Source organism: Argiope bruennichi, chromosome 1, assembly GCF_947563725.1.
Source record: "Argiope bruennichi chromosome 1, qqArgBrue1.1, whole genome shotgun sequence".
NCBI lineage: Eukaryota > Metazoa > Arthropoda > Arachnida > Araneae > Araneidae > Argiope > Argiope bruennichi.
In genome coordinates, this window is record NC_079151.1 from 31,691,701 (window position 1) to 31,718,329 (window position 26,629).

At 27.7% G+C, this 26,629-nt stretch overlaps 1 protein-coding gene across 1 annotated transcript in view; it reads left to right on the forward strand.

Annotated features, from left to right (window-relative positions):
• Positions 1 to 843: 843 nt before the first annotated feature.
• The window catches only part of LOC129967653 (CRISP/Allergen/PR-1-like), a 43,592-nt gene continuing 17,806 nt past the window's right edge, over positions 844 to 26,629 (forward strand). Inside the window, exon 1 of the mRNA XM_056081904.1 lies at positions 844 to 997. The gene's annotated coding sequence lies outside the window, so the exon portion shown is untranslated. The remainder of the gene's footprint in view (positions 998 to 26,629) is intronic.

Genomic DNA, 26,629 nt, shown 5'->3' on the forward strand with positions numbered 1-26,629 from the left:
ATAATTAATTTAAATCAGAACAACTAAAAGCATTATATTATAAAAAAATATCAATATAGCTTTAATTATATTTATCTTAATAATACTAAGTAGGATGTTTATTTTAATGTGAACAGAAAGCGATAGTAAATAAATTATACAGCATTTAAAATTTAGCAATAAAAACTGCCAGTAAAAAAATTTAATACACGAATAAGAACTAAATGAAATTTGAAATAAATAAATAATTTTTTTAAATAAAAGAATTATTCATGTTATTACGAACAGCAATTACATAATATTCTATAGATATATAATTTGAAACAGCGTATGTCATTTCATGTTATAGTGTGATCAAAAGTTAATTCCATTATTTTAAGTATATTCTAGCATTAATTTTTCAGTAAAATTATGTTCTATTGACTGTATATTGAAAATATACACAATTCTGTTTCATAGGATTGCATTTGTTAATATCTGTACTGAATGTGAAATATGGTTTCGAATTGTAAGATAACATCAGATTGTTTGGAGATAAAATTTATTGTGCAAATTGAGCACAAATTGCATATACAAAACCTCAAAGAATTAGCGCCTATGAACCCGAAGAAATACACAAAACAAAACATTTTATTATGAGGAACATATACCTCTTATGATTTATTATATGTTTATTATGTAATATTTGTTTTATAATACACTTCCGCAAATACAGAACAGGGATTTTTTCAATTCTTATCAAATAAAGAATTACGTCGTAAATTTTATTATATCATTAGTGTAAACTTGAGATAAAAAACTGCAATAAAATATCTTACCTTAGCTTATAACTCCGCCGACACAAAGCGGGTTAACATTCTTCAAATCATCCGGCGGCTAGAGAGTATTGATTAGACAAAAAATTTCATTCTTTTCTTTCAACAGTTCCTATCTAGACAAAACTTTTCAGTATCGTTAATGCTAGTTTTAACAAAATTTTATTCATTACTATTTCTCTGAAGGAACAAAATAATATCTGGTGAGTTTCATCTTTATGCTTTTTTCGAACTTTTTTAAGTGAACTGTATCATAAATCATTATGATTTAGTTGATTTATAATATTTTTTTTTTCCTTTTCTATTTAACCACAAGGTTTCGAGTCATTAGTTTCACTATTTTAGTAAAAATCTATATATAAATAAAACATTAACGTGCGTGGCCCAGAAATCGGACTTATTACTTATTGCCGAATGGCAACATCAAACATAAACAATTCTTATGTGGAGTTCAGTTCAAATAGTTTCGACGATCGAACTTTGTATACTGGATCATGTCAATGTTTATCTAATGGAACTGCATAATATAATTAGGAATCTCAAAAAAGAGCTTCCTGTTTGACTGAAATCTCCATTCAGTCAGAGGAAAGAAGATAAATAAAAGAATTCTGAATGAAAGAAATAAGCATCAAGCGGAAAATTTAATCGACTGCGAAAGTAGGCTTAACCGGCGCCAGATAAATAATCGCAATGATAATAATGGAATTGATGTTCGCAATGGAAATTGATGTTCAAGAACTAATTGCGATATTTTATCTGAGGTGTGTACTTCTTGCAGTGCTCTTTACTGGAAACAAGAAATGAATAGTAACAAAAGTGACAATTTAAAATTATTAAGAAAAATTTTTAATATAATTTACATGTATTTTGGATTTTTTTCTTTTCATGTATATGATTTTTAAAAAACTATTTATTTTTGTGTTTGTTTTATCATGTAATGCATATAAAAGTGTATATGAAGGATTTAGTTTTTAACTAAATATTACAGGCGACCAGCTAATCTCCAAAGCTGGTTGGTGTAGTTTAACCTTTTATATGTGGAATTCTACAATCATTTTTTCGTTTATACAAAAGGAAGAAAAAGGAAAATAATTATGTGTTACTATCATCGTATTAACACAGGTGAATATAATACAGCGACAATTTCAAGGATTCTAGCGTGCTAAAATTCGTTTCCATTAAAGCCATTCCTACATTTTAATTATTGCAAGTCGCTTTTTGTAGCTAGATGGTTCGATGGGAATATTGGTTGCATTTAATTTCAATTAAATTCATGTCCTGTATTTCATCAACAAACTAGTTTTTGGTATCAAATAGTAAAGCAGTGTTATTTTAATAGAATTACATTGCTCGGTCTGTTGTATACTTGAACCTTTCTAATGTAAATATCCCATGACATCACAGAGCTATTAAAAGCGAAATGTCTCTTTCTTCTAACTGTCGCGATACTGTAACTTGACTTTTTTATTCATTTTGTAAACTATAAACTAAGAAAGCTCTCCTTTCTTAGTTTTTAACAAAGGAAAAAAAATCTAATTATTAAATAATGGATGAAACAATGGAAACAATTTAAATTTTAGAGCAGTGTAACCTATTATTAGAAATTAGGCACACAAAAAAAACACTGTTTTTAAAAAAATCATTGAAATTCAAGGAAAAGTTTCACAACTATTGAATTAGTATCATTCAAATCAATTAAATGTTTTAAATATTCAAGCAATGCGAAAATTATTTTTATGCAATCGTATTTTTGGAAGTTATCTTTGAAAAATAATTACACAATCCAAAAATAATTACACAATTCTATTCAAGGTTTAAAAAAAAAAATCTCTTCGAGGTGCTCATTCTAACCTTTCAAGACGTTTGTGCTCCAGGTTGAGCGCTAACACACGCACCATCTTCACTATTAGTATAGTAAGTACAATGTTTCCCTTATTACAAAACGATTATATGAAATAATAATCGTTGAAGATCTAATATATAAAATTCTCGTGTCACAGTTTTCGTTGCCATACTCCTCCGAAACGGCTTGACCGATTTTGATGAAATTTTTTGTGCTTATCCGGTATCTATGAGAATCGGCCAACATCTATTTTTCATCCCCCTAAATGTTAGGGGTAGTCAATTATTAATTAAAAACTAACTTTCCCGCCAAAAAAATCTTCCATTTTCCCCACCGCCAACTTTTCCGCCAAAAAAATCTTCAATTTTCCCCAACGCCAAATGATTTAGGCTTTAGTTCTTTTTTTCTCCCAACAGTAATGAGGCTAGGGTTAAGATTTTTCGGCGGATTATTTCAAACGATTCTGTTTATTTTCTTAATGTTTTATGCATTTAAAATTAAACATTGTTAATTAATCCATGTTTCAGATTCATTCTGAAGTACTTTTGAATTAAAATAGCACAGAATAAAGGAAATTAAAAATGTCTAATCTTCATAGCGTTACCCCAACTGGCGTAGAAAAATTCACGCATTTGCGTTACGTAAAAGGCGAAGAAAATTCACGCATGCGCACTGTGTTCTGATCGTTGGCATGGCAACTATTATCAACGGACGATTTAAATTACTTTTAGGTTAGTTGTATGCTTTTGTAAGTAAATTGTATTTATGTTATATATTTTTTGTATATGCTTATAGTTTTAAGTACATCGTTTTTTAAGTAGTTTTTTTTAACCTGTTTACAATGATTTAAATTATTTTTAGGTTAGTTGCATGCTTTTGTAATTAAATTGTATTTATGTTAGTTATATATATATTTTTTATATATGCTTATAGTTTTAAGTACGTCGTTTTTTAAGTAGTTTTTTTTAACCTGTTTTCAATGATTTAAATTATTTTTAGGTTAGTTGCATGCTTTTGTAATTAAATTGTATTTATGTTAGTTATATATATTTTTTATATATGCTTATAGTTTTAAGTACATCGTTTTTTAAGTAGTTTTTTTAAACCTGTTTTCGACAGATTATTTTAAACGATTCATTTTATTTTCTGAGTGTTTGATGCATTTAAAATGAAACATTGTTAATAAATCGATCCATTCATGATGAATCTGAGAAAATTTTGTTGACAAATGCTTGAGATATTACATAAATTAAGAAAGATATTCTTTAGTGCCCATAAAGTTTAAACGCTCAGTGACTCTATTATCGGTAATCATATTATTAAAAAAATGCTTTGTTTCAGTAAAAAATATTGTTATATTAATTGCAGATTAATCCTTTACACTTTAATTTAAAGCATAAATTCTACGAGGGGTAACAGAAAATTAGAGAGATACATATCACGTTATGACTGAAGGCCTTTATAATATTATGAGTGAATTATATGACTATCAAAATTTGAAGTTTTAAAATATTTTGCTGAAGAATAAAATATTTTGCTGAAGAAGTTGGAATTGCATAAAATATTTAATTATTAAAATTTTAACGAACACTAAGATTGGCGAACCGGCTGGTCGCCAAAGGCGGCTAGTAGTAATATAAAATTCTTGCCATTGTTTAAACATGTTGTTCAAGTTTTTTTTAAGCATTAAACAAGTGGCGAAGCTAATCCTTGAGCGTAAGAGAGAGCGAATTTTAACTTTTAAGGAAACAAAGCGCTATACTTTTTGTGATTATATAAAGTGAAATAAACCTTCAAGGGAAGCTTAGCTGTTGTTATGGATGTTCGAAACATCAATTCTTGATCATCAAGTATTGAAGACTTATACAACAAATGATACGTCTATTGTGTCTTAACAAGTGTTGAGCAACCTATACCGTGAATATAAATACCACTTGGTCATTTTTCGAAATGCGAAGAGAGTAAGCTTTCATATTTACTAAACAACTTAGTCTAATTACAAATTTATTTCAAAAAATTACAATTTACAAAAAGAAACAAGTGTCAAAATATAGTAGTCTTTGCGCATTAATTTTTTTCATAATCAGTTCACTTTATATTTATAACTTAATTCTTAATTTAAAAATTCTTGAATCATGAAAAAAATATGAGCGTTATAAAAAATTTGTAAAAGCATTTCTCGTTTCTTTCATAAACATTATGTAATCTCTCAATTATCCGCTGACTGTTTCTCTGCTTTGTGGGTTATCCGTGATGTTTTGCATCCTAATATTGATAAAAATTTCATTCACAAATAAGAACTAGCGTCGGAATAGTCTTTCCAAAACTTTCTCGCATTATTTTCTAAAGAATATTTTATCCCACTTCCCCATGTGCATGAAATAATGGACCTAGGAAAAGTCAGTGAACATTTTATGTGATGAAATTTTTATTTTCAAAGACACATATGAGAGTTGAGTGCTTTGTTGCAAAGAAAATCGGTCTTTGTGCATCAATTGAATGGCATTCACAACCAATAGTTAAGAAATATCAATCTTTCGAGTGAATCTGGCGTGCGATCTTGGGGAATTGTTTTTGGTGATAAATCACTCATATGAGATTAATACACAATTGAATATGTATTTTGAATGTCTTTTTTTCCTTACCAATTAAAGCTAAAATTTGTCATAAAACTACAAATGTAATTATAAGATCACGTACAAAGTTTCATTTACTCAATCTTTCCATTTTTCAGTTATTGCGTATACATGCTTGCCAAAGAGTAGAATCAGACGGTAACTCTACGATATATTTGATTTAAAATTCGATAAGATTCAGTAAATTAGATGGTAAAACTGTGAATCAAATTTCATTTAACTAAGTTTTTATGTTTTTTTAATTAGATTTACATGCATAAAAGAATATAAATAGACAATTCCTTGAAGGATTTAAATCCAAATTTGATACATATCTATATTTTAGATGTTGAACCTTGTGATAAATGTCATTCATCTAGCTCTTTGCGTTTTGTAATTACCATGTTCACTTGCATTTGAAAGGACGGATATACAGACTTCCTGTGACTGGATTTCGTTCAAAATTTTATAGAAATCTTCCTATTTGGTGCAAAATTCATATACCAAATTTCATTCGTCTTGCTCAATTTTTTTTAAAATTATTGTGTTTGCATACAAACAGACATGATTGTAAAATGTGTTTTCCGGACATGGGGAGGGCTGAGAATTAAAGATTCATCACAATCTCGAGTTTGAAAGTTCTCGAGTTCACAATCCCGAGGGGGGGGGCGGTTACGATATGTTCCCTTTAGGGATTGCAATACCGGACCAAAATTACAATACCGGTATTCGGTATTTTTTAAATCTTAATACCTGGATACCGGTTTTAATACCGGTATTAGAAATTTTAGAGAAAGAAAGAAAACACAGGTGTTTCTTTGTTTTATTTGCTGGTTTTGTTAGAGAGTGTAAATATCACAAAAATAATTTGTAACTTATAAATTATAACAGTATATAATCACAAAAAAGTAAAGGAACATCTTATTTATTTAAATGACAAAAAAAGTGTAAATATCACTATTCAGTCTGTGGTACTATTACAAATTTTTGAAATGTGATCTTAAAAAACATAATGCATCAATTGTACTGTCATTAAGCCTGAAAAGTAATTTTGTGTAAAAATGACCAGCTGTCGAAAATGCTCTTTCGGCATCTACGCTACCTGGTGGTACTGTTAGCAATGCGCGATATATTTTTTTCAAGTATTTACCTTTAAATCCCTCATCTTCAAATAAATCGATTTCTCGTCGGATGGTTTTGGATATAGCTGATTTCTGTATTGTATTTTGGTTCGTTGAAATTTTTTTTATTTATCGCTCATTCTAATTTTTGTTCAAAAGACAATTCCTTTTCACTATCGACAGTAGTGACATCATAATCTTCGATAATTGAACCAAATTCTGAATGTGGATAGGTTTGTGGGTAAAAAGTTTTAAGAAAATTTACTCTAAACTTAATCAGATTTGAATTTGTTATTTTCTTTTCTTCTTTTTCATTTTCATTTTTAAAATCATTATAATTATTTAAATACCATAAGACATTTTCTATTTCGGTATGATTTTCTTCTGTGCGATTTTTCAATGTAATTCTTTAGATAGTGATGTGTGCTGTTCTTTCAGTGACTGCAACATGAAATTTATTGTTGCATTAGCTGTTAAAAAATTAGAATCTCTCCGACATAATGCCTCAATAGTCAGTTTTATTGGAAGTAGAACTGATGTAGTTCTGGATATTAAGTCGAATTCACTATCTAAAAAATTAATTTACGGGTTTAAATCGATTATTGCTTTTTGGATTGGATTTCTCAGTTTCAAAAATCGTTCCATCATTAGGAGTAAACTGTTCCCAACCTGTTTTAGAATCTAATATTAACATATATTCTGTTTTATTTTCAGTTAGTATATATTTTAGTAATATATCCTTTTTATAGAGGAACGTTTAAATATCTTAACAATTTTTCGAACTTTATAAATTATAGGAAGCAATTCTTGATAGGTTACTATTTCATCCTCATTAGCAATATCTTCTTCAACAATTACATTGTCATTATCTTCATTGTCAATATCACTCTCACTCTTACTCTCTTCAAAGTTGGAATTCGAAGTTTCTATATCCACAGTATTTGGATTCTTCTGTTCTTTATTTTTTTGGTATGATACATCTATTACTCCTAATTGAATTCCACGTGCATAGCACAACTGCTGATTTGCACCAATCAACTTTCCAACTTTTTTCATAATTGTTGCTCCATCAGTCGTTATGGATACAATATTTTCTTCAGGGATAATCCATATTTCGCTACTTTAGATTTAAGCAATTAATTAAGCCATTAATAAACTAATTAATTTCGCCCGTTAGAGAGACATAAAAACAAAAACGTATGCTATTTTGTCATGTTGGCGATCCGTGAGCATATAGTGGGGACCATTTTAAAAATTTCTAGTAAATACCGAAAAACCGGTATTTAAACTTGTGAATACCGGTATTACAAAATTGTACAAATGGCTCAAAATACCGGTATTCGGTATACCGGTATTGCAATCCCTAGTTCCTTATATCGCATATGAAAAAGAAAGCTATTTTAATGCCCACAAAACAAAGTAGTAAATGTTCGATTTTTGATTAATGAAAAATTGCTGTCTATTAAGTCATAATGATAAGAATTAGTAAATTAGGCCTTCTATGATATTTCGAATTTTTCGTTAACAGAATTAATCTGTTTATTCTTTGAAAAATTAATTTTTCCAGTTAGAAATAGCTTTATTAGAAAATTCATTTCTACTGGTTTGAGTAGGATAAACTCTTCATTTCATTAGTTCCACATTCGTTCACACACAAGTGTTTTTTTTTTTTTTTTTTTTTTTTTTTTTTTTTGCTTTATTTTTTGATTATGGTTATTTCCGTCTTGCGAAGAATGAAATGAACATCTTCCCTCTTCTAAGAAGTTTCTTCTTTTATTCGACGAAGTTAAAGTTAATTGCTTTTTTCTGAAAATGCGCGTTAGAGACATCTGCCAATAATGGTAAGACTATTCAGCATCTGAAAAGATTCAAGATAAAGGAAATGAGTTCGGAATAGAAAAAATAAGTAAAATAAAGAAAAATGTGTGTGCTTCTTATTATAACTGACAAAAAAAATCAAACCTTTCAAGGCTTTTTTTTAATTTCTCGCATACGAAGTATACAAAAAGAAAGTATTATAATCATTAAAAATTCGAATTCGAGATTTTGATGAATCCCCACCTTTCCTTCCCCACCAGATACCTTCTTGAGTCAGAAAAAAAAAAGTGCTTTCGGAATTTTGATTATTATTAATTTGTAGACAAGATAACTCGAAAATTCTTTGAGCAAGATGAATGAACTTTTATGTCCTGTCTTTACACCAAATTTGTATATATTTACAAAATTTTGAACGAAATCCTTTGATAAGAAGTTTGTCTGTTTATTCAAATGAAAGAGAACACTATGACTACATAATGTAGCACCTCTTTTTCCCCTTGTGCAGAGAGCGCCCCCTTGTGGCGTTTTACAGAAGACAAGCAGTTGAACTGGAGACCTGCATCCTGAGGTCGACTTTTTTCCCTATGCGCAACCCTTTGATACGGATGCAGGTCTCAACTGCTTGTCTTCTGTAAAACGCCACAAAGGGGCGCTCTCTGCTCAAGGGGAAAGGAGGTGCTACAATAATGCAATGAGTCAAACTGATAAAATTTCGAACGAAATTTTAATATCTAAAGTATAAATCAGTACCGAATTTTTAATTATATCCATAAGTGGGTTGACTATCTGTAAGTCTTACATTTACATGAATGTAAATAGAATCAACTTAGATTCATGAAATTTAATGTGTGATCTTATAACTAAAATTGTAATTTTGTGTTAAATTTTAGTTGAATAGTGAAAATGGTCTTTATTGTCTGACTCCCTGGCAGAAAAACTGTGGGCCTTGAGCAATGGGGGCTCCGATTTTTATTTTCAGAATCTCGCACATAAAGGTTGTACGCTTCTTTAAATAATTAACACTGCAGATACCCATTAATCGTACCTTATTAAAGGGCGATATTTACAAAAGAGGCTATTAGAAAGTGATGCTTGAGATTTTTTTTTTTGGCACTTAATAGCTGGAATGCGGTTAATGAATAAGTAATAAAAAGTCACATATGTATTTTGGAAAGACTTTTTTTTTTCTTTTTGACTGATTGAAACCAGAATTTAAGTCATAAGATAATATGCCATATTTCATTTATTTAAGTCATCGTGCCATGATAATATTTCAGGTTTGTTTATTTCATTTGGCCTGATTACATTAACCATGCTATCTTGTGAATGATGATTTTAATATGACACAGTTTACCAAAAGAATGCATCCTAAAAATGAGCGTCATACGAAGAAAAATATCCAGTGCTTTGAAATATGCTTTAGCATTAATCTTTCCTTATAATAAAGACGAATGTTTGTGTATGTATATTAGCGCTCTACAGGCTGAAGATAGATCTGAGTTACCAAATTTGGCTCATATATACTTTGAAAAATGAAAATGTGCATCTAGGACATGATTTTTTTTGAAATTTTAACTAGAATTTTAATTAATTAAAAATAAATCAAAATTTTTGCGTTTTCCTGCAATAACATCTGCAAATTTTACAGTATGAAAATCTTTTTGTATCATTTTAAAATCTAAAACATTATCTTTATAATGATACCAATTTTTTAATATATAAATTAAACTTCTATATTTAATCAGTTTAAAAAAATATATCTTAAGCAAATTCCCAAAAATATATTTCACACAAAACGAAAACAACATTTATTTTTATTAGCTATTTTTTATGCACCTTATGTTGCATAAAAAAAATAGCTTTTATGAATGTATTGCCATCGTGTAGACAAAATACTATTTCATGCAAAATAAGTCTAAAAAAGTATAATTTTCAGCACGCGTCTTTAAGAAATAAAATAAATATGAATCAAGATATTTTCTTATGTGCAACAAAAATATTTCTATTGACTCGTTATTAACTAAAATATTCTTCAGATACTAGCACTTTAAATAAAAGAAGGGTTCACTCTGTTGCGACTAAACTGAGTGAGTGATGAAAATTTGAATATTTTTAGCTCATAAAAAGGAACAATTTTAAATATCCCCATTGATTTCATCTCAAAGCAAGTACAAGAAGAAATTTTCCCAATGCTAATCAGTCTAAAATTATGAAATTGTTGATTGTTCTAAAATAGCGATTTTAAAAACTTCATAAATCTGTTAGACTTTGTTGCAAAAAACAGAAACACTTTTATTGGTTTAAAAATTGAAATATCAAGAATATTTCACAAAACATAATTCCTTCGAACCAAAAGATAATATAAAATTTAGATTTTATAAATAAAAAGCATCCAAAATCCAGATTTGATTTTCTGGTGCTTGTTTATTGACTGCAATTCAGCGATTAATCACAAAAAAGAAAAAATCGCCATAGTTGCACTCTAATATACTCTTTCTAAATTATTGTTCACTAATGGCAGATGGTTAATGAAACACCAACATGCATATTAGAGATTAAACAAGAAAATTTAACGGTGTTCTCTCCCGCCGGTTAAGTATCAAATTAAAAGTTTGAAAAACTCTATCTTAGTGCTTTGCTACTACTCAAGAAGTATTTAAGTACTCTATTTATGGTAACTCTATACATAACGGCGTGTTCAGCCTTTCAAACGATTTTTTCATCACACGTTTACAGATAGTATACCATCCTGCAAATACTATCAAGTTAATAGATTATTTTAACGAGCTACAAAATTTATTGTATTATTTTTTCAGTATGCAGCTCTGTATCCTATACAAAATAACCTAAATTAAATGTCACTATTACATCCAGATTTTACTGTTACACATGTTTATACAGATTTCAAGGAACTCTTCCTTATTCTATCAGCAATTAGCACGTCGTAGTGAAAACATGTGTTGTCTAGTAATTGCCTATCTTTTATCGAAAGTGTGACAGAAGCGAAAAGCACATTTATGGCTTTGTTTGAAATTCTATTTAAATGGCAGAATATATCTGAGTGTAGCTCAGATAACTATTGTTTTCCCATTGTAAGGTACGTCTTTCATTGTTTCTAATCATACAAATTTCAATCATTTTGCACTGCTTTTGCATTAGTTCATAAAATGCTGCATATTCATTAATTTATATCCTTGAAAGTAATAACGACCCTTTTCATTCACTTTCAAATTTAAATCTTTGCCTAAAGATAATTAAACTACTTTTATTTTTATTCACAATAAGATCCTTTTAAATGAGTTTTATTTGACTGAAACAGAAAAAAAGTCAGATAAAAGAAAACAATTTTTTAAGAAAAGAATAGAATTATTTCATGTTGAAATAATTATAATTCCAATAAGAAAAAAAATTCTAAAACATTCAAAAATAAAATTTTGGTGACATCGAAAATTTAAAAGATCAAAAATTTTAACGCTAAAAAGCACGATGAGATATGGCAGAGTAAGAATTTCAACAAAGAGTTTTTAGATTTTGGCGAAACAAATCTTTTGCAGGTATTAGGGATTCTAATGGCCCTATTTCTCTATAGTTAGGATTATATCTCTTGAGATTAATGGAAAAGGCTTTATATTTTGAGAAAATTTACCACATTATTGAGAAATATTAAAACTCCTCTGAGAGATTTAATAATTTATTACATTTCTACAATTAAATAGCTACACGAAAAATAGGGAAACCTACAAGATCCAATTAAAAACAAGCTCTGCAAAATAAGTATCTGTTGGAGAGATTTTCGTCTTCTTGTAGTATTTTTTTAGTTTCCTTTATCTTTCTTTTCTTTCTTACATAATTATTATTTACTTTTTTAGTAAAAATTTAAAAGTAGCGCTGAAACAACTAAGATTTCATATCAGCAGCAGTGTCCCTATAACCCTTATATACCCTATCTGATTCTCTATTTTGTATACATCTTCCGATTTTATATTATTATTTTAATTAAATGTCAATATAGCTGTGAACATTTCTGAACAAAGAGTACAAAGGATTTACAAATTTTGAAATATCGAGAGAAAATTTATTTTCATTAGTCTCATTAACAACCAGATTATAAGCAAAATCTTCTGGGAAAAATAAATGAATTTTCCCCCATATATTTATTTAAATACTCAATAAAAGAATCTCTATTGATATGTTAGATGTATAAAGTTTTCTAAAAAAAATTTCTGCGATGTCATTCACATTTTTTAAAAGACCTCATCCATATTTAATGAAAATTATTATTTTATCAAAGAAAGCATTTATATTGCATTTGACGGTGAAATAGTGCAAAAAAGAAAAGGCAAAACTTTTTTTAACACCAGATTAAAAGCAAATGAGTTTTAAACAACAATATTTTTTTAATTCTTCTTTTAGATACACCGTTTGTGGCAACACTTATGAATAGTCTTCCAGTTTGTTTGCATTATCGAATAACAATTTTTTTTTGTCTCTTTACTGTATTCTATGTTACGTATATTACTAAATACCTAAGCAACACACGTATTAACCCTGCGTTGTTTTTTTAAATAGTAATGGGGCATCCAGCGATATGAAATGAAATAAATGAAAGTGAAAATGCGAAGAATCAGCTTGAAAAGAAAAGCTGGTCGTGAAGTTGCGAAGTTGACGGCAAAATGTGAAAAAAAAAATGATTCAATATTTAGATATTGGAGATAGAGCAAATAATGTTCTTATTGTGGAGCTTTGAGCTTTGAATCGAAAATGACAAGTGGAATTTAAAAACTTGCTGATTGGCACTGACGAACATCGCGTACAGTATCGGACAACATTGGGATTGACGAACGGAAGCGAGCAGGAGACAAAGCTCCCAAATTCTCTAATAAAATTATTTATACTTCTTCCTACTTCCAGTATAAAAAGTGTGAACCTTGACGAAGGTCATGAAATTTTCTATTTTCAAAGTCCTGTCCATAAGCAATCGGTGCTTCGTAATATAGTGACAAAAATGGAAGTACATTTTGGTCGCTTTTTCATCGACTGACAGAAACCAAAATTTCGACTGACTGATTTTGACAAAGAGCTGCAATCTATGTAACACGATCAGATACCAAATTTCATTCATCAAAGTCTTTGCATTTGTATGTTACCGCGCTTAGATGCATATGTATGTACAGTTGTATGAATACACGTGTATGTATTCATGTCTTCATGTGTATGTACAATTGTATGAATACATGTGTATGTATTCATTCCTTTTTACATTGTGTATGTTACATGCATGTGTATGTACAGTTCGACAGATGACAAATCCGCTAACGTATTAAGTTAAAAATGTAAAAAGGATTTACAATTTAGATGCTAAATCTGTGTTACAAAGTTCATTCATCTAGCCTATTATTTTTATCGCCATCATTTCACTTGATCTTAGGCAGAAATAATTCCTGTAAATGAATGAATGAATTTCTTTCAAAATCTATAAAGTTTGTAAGAATACCATAAGGTTTATACAAATTTCATCTTATTAGCTTAAAGCGTTTTGAATTATCTTGTTAAAAAGGAAATAGACAGACATAACTTTAAAAAAATAGAAGGGGAAATCTCAGAAACATCTGAAACATGGGAATTTTTTTTTAAAATCTTGAGAATTTTTGACAATTACCTTGCTTTCTGTTTATATACTTCATGTATGAGAAAGCGAAAGATTAACTTTCTACAATGGGGAGAAAAAATGGTCATTTATTCAAAAGCTTCTAGAAATTACTTTTCCTTATGTTATGCATTTCAAACGACTTTGCAATGATATTCAGTTTGTTCTCTTGCCTATTATCATGATTTAGTTTACTTTTTCATATTTTCAGCATAAATGAAAAATCGCCACACATTGAATAGTCACAAATGCGCACTCTTTTTAAAACGTCCATTGCAGTGCGACAAAGTATCTGTTACCATTTTCTGGTAATTCTAGCTACCGATGATTCGTCGCATGATTAGATGACTCGTGGACAGGTGATTTGGTATTATTCTTACTGTATGAAAGAGCACGAAAGTCCTCCCTCTATAAATGAGAATCAATTCTTTGAGCACTCAGTTCTTGGCTATGCGATGAATCTTGCTCTAATGCTATTCCAAGGAATTGCTGGTACGAAATGATTTGTGAGAATTATTTGTGCCTCGACAGCAGTAAATTTATTTGCCAACTTATACATGAAAATAGGGAGAGTTCTTTGGACTTTTTTTGTATACATTTCCCATGAATTATGTTTTGTGTTTAGCTTTGTATAGAAGCGAGAAGAATTAGGTATGTATTTTTGAACTATTCCTATTCTCTATGGTTGGAAATCTTTTTTGTTTAAAATCGTTTATCGTTCAACAATTTTGTATTAAAGGCTAAATGCTGAAATTTTTATTTATCTACTACTTTAGAGTTTTAGTTTATTATTAAAATCTGGTCTATTTTCATTTTAAGGTGATAGACAGAATATGCCTTTAACCCTTTAAAGGGCCATTTTTTTCTAGTAATATTATGTAAAATATTTTTAGGTTTGAAATTAGAATAAGAAAAGGAATTCATTTAGCTTATTAGATAAATTTAATTTGATTCATTAATTAATTTGGTTAATTAATAATTAGGTAACAAACCAAGACACATCATTTTGTGTGAGATAAAGTACTGAAGCATCTAAGTTTCTGTCTTTCTTAAAAAAATGTGTCAGAACTGATGCCAACCTACATAATTTCATACAACGATTGATAAATTTGGTGGGAAGCATACTTCCCACGGCCCTAGAAAGGGTTAAACGAATTTGATTTAAAGTTGGACCCAAATCTAAAGTTTTGACATAATAAATTTTATTCATTTAGCCCACTTTTATTTTATTTTTGTCATTTTCACAAACGCATTCAGAAGCAGAGATACAGTCAAATCTCTACATATCGAATGATAGATACTTCGAAAATCATTCGATGTAAAGAAATTTCGTTAATCAGAAATACGTATTACAAATTTTTAATCATTTACTTATTAAAATAATTATACTCAGTTAAATTTTAGGATTAATAAAATAAAAAAATTTAGCTATCTAAGAAATTTATTTTTAAAAAGGGGAAAATAAGAATTATTTTTAAAATGTATGAATATCATTTAAATTGAAATTCCTACTTTTATTTATTGGATATTTAGTTTCCCTCCTATATACTTTGTCTTTTATTAACCTGGTTTTCTTTCTCACGCTTTAAGATTTTCACTTAGAAATCACATAGGAATATAGAGATATATAAACCAAAAGAAATTAAAATAAAACTGTATTTAAAATAAAAATATAGTTCTATGTTATATAAAGAATTCATAGAAGAGAAGTAGCAAAAATATTCATTCACTAGCAAGTGTTTATTGATTTGCATAAATAATTTAGGAATTTTCAAAACTTTTTTTTTTGTATTTACCTTTTGAGAACATTTGACGTCTAAGACTCGTCATATAACCGTTTTGCTTAAATTACGGGCGACGAATTCAATTTGTCAATAGAGTTTCATTATTTAATTTTATTCACTTTATAATAATAAATGTAATTAAACCGCATTTGTCAATAAATATTTTATATATTAATCTGCTCATCAACAATTTAAATCTCTTCTAAACGGAAAAATTCCTTCAAAAAGTTCAGTTCGCAAGGGGTTAAGAATAAGTGAAATAGGTTGTTTCTTTTTTAAATTTTATTTTTAATTTTTTTTCTTTCGAATAGCTTTAATCATAACTTTTTGATTGCAATATTAAATGAAAATCTTTTTAAAAAATGCTATATTAATAGAAAATGTTGGTTAACGTTGAAAAAAATGTGGTTCCACATTAGTAGTATATATATGCGTGTTCTGGCACACCTTAAGAGCCATCAATAATTTAAAATAACATCAAAATTTAGAGCAAAAATAGTGTAAAAAGGCCATAATTAGCACACCTTAAAAATCCATCAAATAACCTCAAAATTTAGAGCAAAAATAGTGTAAAAAGGTCATAATTAGCACACCAAATAACATCAATAATTTAAAGTATCAAGTCAAAATTTAGAGCAAAAATAGTGCAAAAAGGTCATAATAAAATAACATCAATAATTTAAAATATCAAGCCAAAACTTGGAAAAAGTTAACAAATTAACCGAAAGGCTATCGTCTTAAAATCAATATAAATTCATGCGTTGTTCACATTATTATACACATTAAAAGAAATAAAAATATAAGAATAAAAGCTTTTTTCAGCTAAAAAAGAAAAAATTATTCATAAATACTGCACGCACCCCATTGAAAAAAATCTTTATGTTCTGTTAAAGGTTCGCCGTTTAATTTTATACATTGAAATCTAAAACCATATCGATCTACTTCTGTTATTTTAACAATAAAAGGTTCACCATATTTACAAATAGGTGTTACAGTTATTACAGGATGAATTCTAAAAGTTTCTGTAAAACTAACGTTTATTCGATCACTAGTACAACTACCTGTTAATATCTTTGTTTGCTTACCACCCATTTATAAAGATTAAAAAAAAAAAAAAAAAAGAATTATTATTTATTCAAACACGTTCTTGCTATATACCATAATTTCATCCTTCTATAAAGTTTATTAAATTCTTCATCTGAAAGTTTCAGATTTCTCATAACTCTACAATCTGTTATTTTTTCAACATGTTTCATTATAAATTCAGAGGTTAAATTTTTCTGATATGAATAAATTTTATTCCAATTAACAGTTGTTTCTAGTTTTTCGATTATATTCATACTCATTTCATCTTGATACTGAGAAACTAAATCCATATCTAGTTTTCCAACATTTTCAAAAATAAATTTATCACTTAAAGTTTGATATTGTGAAATTGCAGGCCAGTGTACTTTATGATCATGCATTAAAATAAATTTTTCTGTTAATTTTTGAAATTTCGATATGATATCCCATTCAACTAAATGCTCATTTTCACTTATAAATTTTTCTGATAATTTTTGATAAGCTGATATATTTTTCCAATCAACTTTATCTTTGAACTCTAAAATGAAATTTTCTGATAATGTTTGATATCTAGAAATTAAATCCCATTTCACTTCATCTTTTAATTTTCTAATCAAACTTTCAGGCATACCACGTTCTTTTGAAACTTCATCCCAATTGACTTTTTCACTCATTTATTATAGGATGAAATTCTCTAATTAAATCTTCACTTAATTTTAGTTTTCGGGATATATATTCCCAATTAACTTTATCTTGAAATTCTCTAATAAAATCTTCACTTAATTTTTGATTTCGGGATATACACTTCCAATCTACTTTATCTTTAAATTCTCTAATAAAATCTTCACTTAATTTTCGATATTTGGATATATAAAACCATTTCAAATCTAGATTTTTTGACTTTTCTGCTAATATTGGTTTTTTATAGTCGGAAAGACTATCGTCTTTAAAATAGGTAGATGAACTCATTTATTTAAGACGATAGTCTTTCCGACTATAAAAATTTTATAAATCAATTTCAGCTAATTTCTCAATATAAAGATAAGATTTCAATAACATATTAGACGTATCTTGATTATTATTAAATAATAGACGTATTATCAATTGAGAGTCAATTTTACCGTATGTTATAAAAATAATAGGATTTAATTTACCAATTTTGTCACCATATATGATATCAGTTGATTCATAATTTTCAATACTGATTGATATGTAAGGATTAAAATTAAATCTCTTTAAACAAAAGGTAATTTTTACCAGCATATCTTTCGTAAATCTCAGATCAGGAGTTAATAATGATGAAGTGAATTTATCAAAAACAATTGTAAAACTTTCGGGATAAGTATGATATTTATATTCTTGAGTTGCTAAGAATGTTTCAATTTTATTTAAGTTAGGAACATATAATCCATCATGGTCTCTAGTTAACATATTGTCAGTTTTTTTATCATTTATTTTTGTTTTTTTATCAACATAGTGTTTAGAAACAGCATCGTTTTTATCTTGAGGATTAGAAAGATTTTTTAAAGAAATACCTTTCAAATCATAAAATTCTTCAGGTGGAACAGTATTCTTTTGACTTAAAGTTAAAGCATTTTTTTCGAAATATTGCTTATTGACAACATTCAAGTTTTTTATAGGATCTTTCACATTTCCGATAATTTTACCTTTAGCATCAAAATCACCATGTTCTGAATGAATTAAACTTCTTTTTTGCAATTCTACAATATCTTCTTTTAGTGATATTTGATTCAAATCAACATAAGATTTAGTAGCTGCATCACTTATATCTACAGGTTCATCTACATTTTTTAATTTTTTCTTTTCCATATCATAATCACCATAATCTGTTAACTTAAAACCAATTCCTGAGGGTCCAATTGGCCCTTCTTTCATTTCATCATCAAAAAGAGGATAATAAGCTGCCATTTATTATAGATGAAATTCAAGATTCCTTTGTAGAAAACACAAATTCATTTTTATACATATTTAAGTAGCATTTATTTCTTTCTTTCAAAATAAAATAAAATATATAATCTTTTTGGGTTTCTTTTTCCAATCTCCAATGAAAGGTTAATTTTCGAGGAACTAAAGAGGTTAAATTCTTATGAGCAGATAAATCTATACAGAGAAATGGATATAATTCTCCAAATTCGTCATAACTAATCATATTACTTGTTTCTGCATTATCATTCAAACCTTCTTTTATAAGAGCTGCATATGCAAGATTGTAATCTTTTTTCGGAAAATTTACTTTATAATGATATTCTGGATAATCTTGTCCATTAACAGAAATCCAATATTCATTAATTCCTAAGTTGTCAAATATTAAATTATTTTTGGTATAATCTCCATTTCTGTCAGTATATTGAGGAACTATAATAATTGACGGAACTTCATCCCATTCACAATCGAATGTATATGATCCATACTCTACTTTTTTGTTTATGCTCGATTTTTCTATTCTATGACGATTCCAATATATTTCAATATATGAATTTAAAAGCTTCAATTCTGAAAATTTCAAATTTGCTTTATTTCTAAACTGTACATAAGGTAAAAACAATGATATATTCTCAACTATTGCTATAAATTTAGAAGCTGCATCATTTGTAATAATCATATTCTTACTTTCATTTCTTATAAATTCCATTCTAACATGAAATCCAGTCAACGCTTTTTTATATTCATTAAGGAAATCGAATATATATTTCAAAGGAATGAGTATAGAGACAGTTTGACTATCTTTTGTGAAATAATATCTTTTGTGAAATCCTTTGTTATATTTTTCATTTATTTTTAAATTATTAAAAAATTCGGTTATTTTAGCTGTATCTGTTAATGCTCCCTCATATTTAAATTTATTTATATCTGCCGTATCTGCGGTATCTGAGTAAAAAAACATATTTTGAGCTTCTGATTCTGAATATTCTCTTGTAAAATGAATATGTCTTAAAACTTGATCTAGAACGGAACAATGATCATTATTATTTTCGATTGTAGTACTACCAATTTGTAATTTTTTAGCTTTCAAAAAGCCTCCTCCATTCACAAAAGTAGCTTTTTTATCTCCAATTTTTACATCATTTTCATCAACGATTTTCAATTTTAGTTGAAGGAAACCTCCTGAATAAAAAATATTATCATCTTCACCTCGAATATCAAACTTATACGTTGCATTTTCATTATGAACATCAGGTTTGTTTTCACATTCTTTTTCTCGGTATTCAAATTTTTCAATATCATTATTTTCGAAATAATGAGTATCTGTCAAATCGTAAATTTTTTCCATTTATTAAGGAAGAAAAAATCACTTAGCATACTTTTTTAATCCTCCTCCGAATTTCTCTTTCGATAAAATTTTTTCTATTTTATCATTAATAATTGTCTTTGCTTTATCTTCTAATACGGGTTTTGCACCTTTAACAGCAGCTATAAGCAAATCCTTAAAAAAACCTCTTCCTTGAATTTTTTTACTTCTACGGTACAATCTATGTTTATTCATTTATTTAGGATGAAATCCTTCGGTTTTTAGTTGCCTTTAAGGATATAATTTTGCACTAAGTTGTAAATTTTCTTTGAATAATTTTCCTCTTCATCATATACAGGTATAAAATTAAATTCTACTCGTCCTTGATTTAAATCTATTAGTTCGTTATTTTGATTTGTGATTCTCATTCTTATTCTAGAGACATTCTTTATTTTTACGGGGAAATATATAAAATAATTAAAATCTTTCGTTATAGGACTACCATGAAAATTTTTATTGACGAATGAATAAATAACATCAGAATTTATATTGTTAATGAGTGTTCCTTCTATGATATCACAATGAATATAAATATTATCGATTCCATGTGTAAGATCAGCAATGTATTCACCTTCTTGTTCTTCCTGATCTAATATTTTCGATTTAAAACCCAATAGTTTGTGTAATTTACTACCTGTTAAATCCATTTTATAATTTTGTGCTAATTGAATTGTAGTTCTTTGTCTTTCATGTACTACACCAAATTTAATAGGGGATTCTATTCCAAACAATTTAATCATATATCTGTTTAATTCTTTAATAAGGTAATAACCATCAGGAATCGTGATAATCCTTTCATTAATCCCTTCGATTAACTTGAATGTATTATTTTGATATTTTGCACTTATATTATGCCAAGACATATTCATCGAAAATGACTGTAAAGCTAGCTTTTTAATCCTCAAAGGAGGTGAATGTTCAACTGTAAAATCTTCAGATTTTTCATAACCGTCAGATGACAATTTAATATTCATTTATTATAGTCGAAAAGACTATCATCTTTTAAGAACATATTTCTCATTATAATCACTTGGCTCTTGAGTAAAGGAATATAAAACCTCAGCAGGTGATTTTCCTTTATTTCTTTCAGTTATGTATTTCATGCAAAATAAACCACATTTTACAGAAGTAGGTTGTTGTAAAAAACTAGAATTATATCTGATTTCTTTCTTAGATGTTTTAAGATAATTTACAATATTTTTAGGAATATCACCTTCTTTGAATTTGATCCCTTCATATTCATATTCACCAAAAGAATCAAAATATTCAACAAATTTATATTTAGGATCATTATAATAACAGACCCAATGAGTTCCAGATCCAGTTGAAATATCAAAATTAATGACACCATTTTCAAATTTTTTCATTTGTTTAGGTAATGTATCTATAGTGAAAACACCTCGAAATCCTTTATCATTTATCATATTTTCCTCAATCATGATGTTGGATATTCCCAAGCGGGATAAAACCCCTTTCCATTTTTCTTTTTTTTTTTACAACCTGAACCTGTTATTTTATCTAATGCTTTTTTTGCTCCGTAAGCTCCAACTCCACTGACTGCACCAAGACCTAAAGATGTTAAAATAGGGATAATAAATGGTAAAAAACCTCCATTTTTCTTTAATGAGGTTTTACTGATTGTAATTCTTTTACCTTGATTAATTTGATTAATCTGTGTTTTTGTTAAATAAATATCATAATTCGGTGATTTAGATTTATCGATTTGTAAGGTAATTTCTTCATTTTTTCTAAGAGCTGAATTCAACTTATCTATCTGCCCTTCACTTAAATAGACTTTCTTTTTGATATAACTCATTTATTATAAGAGAAATTTATGATAATACCGCATCACTTGATCATCATTCATGATTCCTTCTTTACGTAATCTATCCAATAGTATAACAACTTGATTATATATTTTTGTTGGAATATCACCCCTTAATTGACTAATTTTATCTGTTAATTTATCTAAAATCATTGTCTTATCTTCTAAGCCTTCTCCAATATAATCTCTACCTAACTTTAAAGTATTCAACGCTTTTATGTATTTTTTCATATTATTCATCTTATTATCTGCATCTTTTATTTGATCTGTTTTCCTATGTAAACTAGCATTTCCTTTTGCACGTTTGTATTCATCTCGTCTATCTTTTGCTGCTTTTATTATTTCATCCAGTTCCTCTTCAGTTTTATTTACTAATTCTGAGGGTAATTCAAAACCTTCATTTTTAATAAAGGTTGTGTCTAAATCTTTATTAAAATGCAACTTAAATATATCTTCAGCTCTCTCAAATATATTTGGTATATCTGATGAATAATCAGGCTCAATTTCTAAAGGAATTTGGGATGATTCATGTTGGGGAATAATTGAAAAATCATTTGCAATATTTTGTATAGCTTGAATTTGCTGTTTCCTAGTTATGGCTTGTTTTTCAAATTCTTCTAAAATAGGTTTATACTTCTTCTTTGAAGATTTTTCTATACCTAATTCTTCTTCTAATTTTTCTTCATTTATTTTTCGTTTTTCTTCATCTAATTTATTAATATGTACTAAATCTCTTATTTCTGGATTAGAAATGCTTTTCTTCTTCTTTATAGTTGTTTGTAATGGTGGTTTCACTCTTAAAGTTTCTTCATTTATTCTTCTTTTTTCTTCTTCTATTTTTATGATTCGTCTTAAATCTTTTAAGTCTTTTAAGTCTTTTTCATTCATTTATTATTGTTGAAAAACTTAAGATTTGCAACGAGCAAAAGAATATTTGCAACGAGCAAAAGAATATTTGCAACGAGCAAAAGAATATTTTTCAACTATAATAAATGATAAAAATAAAAAATTATAGTGAAGAGGAAGAATTTGAAGATTCAAATCAAAATCCATATATGTCAAAACATCCATTTCGTTTATTAATTACAGGAGCATCAGGTTCAGGAAAAACCAATTTATTATTGAATTTCATTTATGATTATTTAGATTTTGATGCTTTATATGTGTGTGCTAAAGATTTATTTGAGCCTAAATACTCTAAATTGCAAGAGAAATATACATTGTTTCAAGACCTTAAAAAAGAAGATATCATTAACAATATAAAAAACCATGAAAAAAGGAAAAGATTATTAAAATTATACAACAAATTCAAAAAGAATGAAGTTTTGTTTTCATCAGATTTGAACGAGTTTATTACAGTAGATGATTTAGATTCATCTATTAAAAATTTAGTTATATTCGATGATTGTGTTACAGAAAAAGATCAAAAAAGTATAGAAGATTTATTCATTAGAGGAAGGAAAAAAAATGCATCAATCATTTATTTATCGCAATCTTATTATTCAACACCTATTAACATTCGAAAGAACTGTAATTATTTCATTTTCTTTAGTCTTCGACCAAGAGAAATGAAACAAATTATTAGGGAAATAGATGGTAAATTAAACACAGAAGAATTTAAACAATTATATAATAAGTGCATTCAAAAACCATATGATTTCTTTATGCTAGATTTAGTGAATCCAAAAATGAGATACAGACACTCTTTTCATCCTTATTAAATGGAAGAATATTTAGAAAAACGGATCTTTATTTACAGAAAGAGCTATAATTGCTTTCACAAGATAAGCATTTCTTTATCTGTCAGTAAGTTTATTTTAAGTGGAACAGGCTTATCAGCATTTGTTTTTATTCCTTTAGCAGCATTAAGTTTAAGTGCTGGAATTGTTGAAATTATTGAAAAATCGTTAAATATTTTAGAAAGAAAAGAAGAATATAAGCAATGTTATAGATTTTATAAACAATTGTTAAATTTATGGAAAGCTAAAGCAATTTCTGAAGAAGAAATATATCAAAGAGAACAAGATTTTATTAATAGTTTAAACTATTTTCCTGTCGAAAAATATGTAAAAAAGACTCAATTGAATGGATATAAATATGTTAATAACGTATGATTTTTAGACAGCGAAAAGCTTAAACCTGAAAGGTTATCACCTTTACACTTTTCATCCCTAATAAATGGTATGTAAAAAAAATATTCATATTTATAAAGAAATCAAGGGTTCTGGTATCATTGGAATAATACATGGAGGAGATTTACTTAGTTGGTTTCAAGACAAATTTAATCCTGGTGAAATGCATATTCCAGGTTATCAATATTGCGGACCTTATACTAAATATAAAAAACGTTTAGAAAGAGGTGATCCTGGAATAAATAGAGTTGACAAGGCTTGTAAAATACATGATGGTAAATATAATGAAACAAACGATACAAAATTGAGACATATTGCAGATCAAGAATTTTTAGATGATTTGAACGCAATTAAAAATCCTACAAATGGTATTTATCCTTTAGGAGAAAGACAAGCACGAGCAATTATTAAGCCTATTATTAAAACTAAAATGAAATTTGGACTGGGACTAAATATTTATTGTGTAAAATGTAAAAAAGAAACAAATTCAAAAGATATGGTTCAAACTATTTCTAAAAATAATAGACCTATATTAAAAGGAATTTGTATACAATGTGGATCTAAAAAGTGTCGTTTTTTAGGGCGCCAGCCCTTCAGTCTAGGAAAAACTTTAAAGGAGAAAAAGCCTTAAAAGGAGAAAAAGACTTAAAAGCCTTAAAAGGTGAAAAAGCCTTAAAAGTCCTTGAAAAAACATATTATAATCCAGAAACTGGTTATTGTGGAATTAACGAGTTAAAAAGAAAAACAGGGATAAAACAAAAAGAAATTACAGATTTTTTGCATTCTCAACATGTTTATACTAGATATAAACCTGTTATAAGAAAATTTAAAAGAAGAAGAGTATATGTTTCTCATATTGATGATCAATGGCAAGCAGATTTATTATTCATAAAAAAATTTAGTAAATACAATGATGGAACTAATTATTTATTAACTGTCATTGATATTTTTAGCAAATATGCTTGGGCTATACCAATTAAAAGAAAAACAGGAGAAGAAGTTACTGAAGCATTTAAAAAGGTTTTTAAAGGCAGAATTCCTGAAAATCTTCAAACAGATAAAGGAACTGAATTTATTAATAAACATACTCAAAAGTTATTCAAAGATAATAATATTCATTGGTTTACAACAGAAAATGTTGAAATTAAATGCTCTATAGTGGAACGGTTTAATCGCACTATTAATACTAAAATAAGAAAATATTTAGCGGCTAACAATACTAAAACGTATATAAATGCATTACCGAAATTACTAAAAAATTATAACAATTCTTACCACAGATCTATAAAAATGACACCTATAGAAGCAAGTAAAGAAGAAAACGAATCATTAGTTTATAAGAATTTATACAAACAAAAAGTGATTAGAAAACCGAAATTTCAAGTAGGTGATAAAGTTAGAATATCTAAATATAAAGAAACTTTTACACGAGGTTATGATCCTACATTTACTGAAGAAATATTTCTAATCTCAAAAATATTAAAAACTGACCCAATAACATATAAAATTAAAGATTTAAATGATGAAGAAATTAAAGGAACGTATTATGAATCTGAATTGGTTAAATATAATAAAAAAGACAATGACTATAAGACTATAAAATTAAAAGAAAGGAAATAATCCGAAAAGATTTAAATTATTAGAAAAAATCGGAGGAAATAAAATTAGTTATGGAATTGGAGATAATATATAGCATCAGAGAAGCTTCTGGAGCGATAAGAAGTGCAATAAGACACTTCTCGAAGCGATGATAAGAAACCAGGAAGTTACGTAAATATGAATGAAAAAAGGCGTCCTTCAAGACTTTGAAGGACTTTTACAAGGTTCGTCAAAAGCTTTTGAAAAATATTCGTAGCCGTCCATCTTAGTTAACAAACTGTTTAGTGGCTTCATCTTTTGGACTTTATATTATTTCTTTTTAATATCTGATAGGTTCAAAAAATTCCACGTACACTAAAACAGTGAAAACCTAATAAATGAATACTAATTTTTTAAAAGACTTGGAAGAAGATATTTCTTCTGAATTTAGTGAAAGTGAAGAGGTCTCTGGTCATTATTTGAAAGTAGTTAAACAAATAAAAAATAAGGAAATGTGTTATTTTAATTTAAATTTTACTAACGAAGCGGATGAATTGTTTTTAAAATTTGCGAATTATGCAATATACCACACACTTTAAAGATGACTAAAAATGAAAAGATCTGGAATGATTTTATGAAAAGCCTTAATAAAAATGTGTCGTAATAAATGGAAGTGCTAAGAACTTGTACATACTGTCGAATTGTAAAACCATTAGATGATTTCTATAAACATCGTAATTATGGTAAATTTAATCGAGATAATATATGTAAAACATGTAAATCTGTATATAATTATACAAAATATGATTGTGAATGTGGTAAACAATACTCTATGGGTCATAAAAAAAGACATGAAAGTTCAAGATATCATATTAGTCGTCTAGCGCAAAGTCCTTTAAAAAATGTTTCCTAATAAATGGAGGTGCAGTTTAAGTCAAAGACTATCGGTGAACTTAGAAAAGCTGTAAAACAATTAAAGATTAAACAACCTAGAGGTTGTAAGAAAGATGAATTGATCAGATTATTAAGGAAATACATTAAAGAAACAGGTGAATATAAACCGGTTTTGGTAGATTTATTAAACTTGGATGTTACTG